Below are 1,760 nucleotides of genomic sequence, written 5' to 3' on the forward strand. Positions count from 1 at the left end.
AAAAAAAAAAAAAAAAAACTGGAAGGACTCCCCCAAAGCTATTTGATGAAAGGATTTGCAAATAGTAGATCAAGAAGGACAGGCAGGTCTAGGGTCTGCTGGCCACGGCCAGGATACCACCTAAAAGATTTGTCCATAATTGAAGTAGGAACCACAACTTGGTCAAAGCGATGGGTGCTGCTCCTTCCCTCTATTTACTCCTAGATGACACTACCCTTCACCACCCTACACTCTATAGCCCTCCTTCATTGTCTGTCTGGGGACTTACTGGGGACTTTAGATGAAGGAGATTAGGTGAGGAAGAAGAAGAGGAAAAGGAGGAGAGCAGGAGTGGGGAGGGAACAGGAGAAGGAGGATGATGAAGGAAAGTCATTACCAAAAAATGACTGTGGCCTCTTCTGTAGTCTGGTCACCTAATGAACAAATGGGGACCCTGAGAGAGACAGAGATTCCCCAAACCATACAGATATTCGCTTTCCACAACTGATGCAGACCAAATGCTTCCTCTGCTACATCATATAACCTGTGTGAAAGAATCCTTTTCATAGATCATCCAGATGATCAACCTAGTGTAAATTATTTCCACCACCACGAGGTTATGGTACGTATTACTGTTTTAGCAAAGAAAAAAAAAAATCATTTTGCCACTTAAGTATTTAAGAGTATACTACCCTTCTTTGATAGCAGTCTGTTATTTTTCATCATAACATGGTTTAAAATGAAAAGAATAACAAGAGAAAGAAACTTCCAGGAAAAACAATGAAATGTAGTGTGATCCACATCCACTTCTCTGGATAGAACTCCATCATGAAAAACATAACTCTCTGAATCTTGAATCCACCTGCAATTCAAGGTCATTGAATTGCAGATTTTGAGAGTTGAAGGCAAAAGTACACAAAATCCAGTTCCTGGAAATACCATCCCTGCTTTGCCCCCATGTCCCCACACACACCTTCACCTGAGCGGCATGGAGGCTCACTAAGAGACATCTTGATGGGGAAGCCCACCTGTCAGAGTGGACAAGACAGTATACTAGGATGCAGGAAGAAAGTATTAGAACTTCCATTTGTATTCTTTCTCATCTCATTCTTTTAAAATTCCTATATCTGTATAATTTTTGTCTTGCATATAAATTACAGAACCATAGTACATACATTTAATTTGAAAACGCATAAATATACACACTGGATCTTCATGCTCAGAAAACTTTTTTCTGAGTAGGAGAAGGATAGAAATGTTGGAGAACACTAACATGAACCAGATTCCTGGCCTTTTCTAAGGAATCAAACCAGAATCCAAAACAGCCATGGGCTCTGGGCTCTGTCAGGCAAAGCACATGTGTGTGGCCTGTCCAGGGAGAAGGAGAACCATGAATAAACTCTAGAATATCTGTTTAAACAAACTCTGAAACTCAAAGGGACCCCATCAGTCCTGAGTTTCACCTTGTAGGCAGAGGGCAGATTACACAGGTAAGTGAACCATTCTCCCCCTACTAGCCTGCAAACACCATGCAGCTGTGGATTGGTAGGGACCCCAAGTCCGTAGTAAGAGCACAGATCCAGTTAGAATACAGTGAAGGAACTTCCGGACCTTCCAGCAGCATCAGAGCTGCAGGGGGAATGTGTGAGGGTGTAGAAGCAAGGGGGACCTCAGGCAGCATCTAGCAGAGATTGGTGAACAGCAGCACACACCAATCCCAGGACAACGGCTTTTAGTTAAGAATGCAGTGGTTTGCATTTACATTAGATTGTTGAAAGTAT

Source organism: Neophocaena asiaeorientalis, unplaced genomic scaffold, assembly GCF_003031525.2.
Source record: "Neophocaena asiaeorientalis asiaeorientalis breed wild unplaced genomic scaffold, Neophocaena_asiaeorientalis_V1.1 scaffold471, whole genome shotgun sequence".
NCBI lineage: Eukaryota > Metazoa > Chordata > Mammalia > Artiodactyla > Phocoenidae > Neophocaena > Neophocaena asiaeorientalis.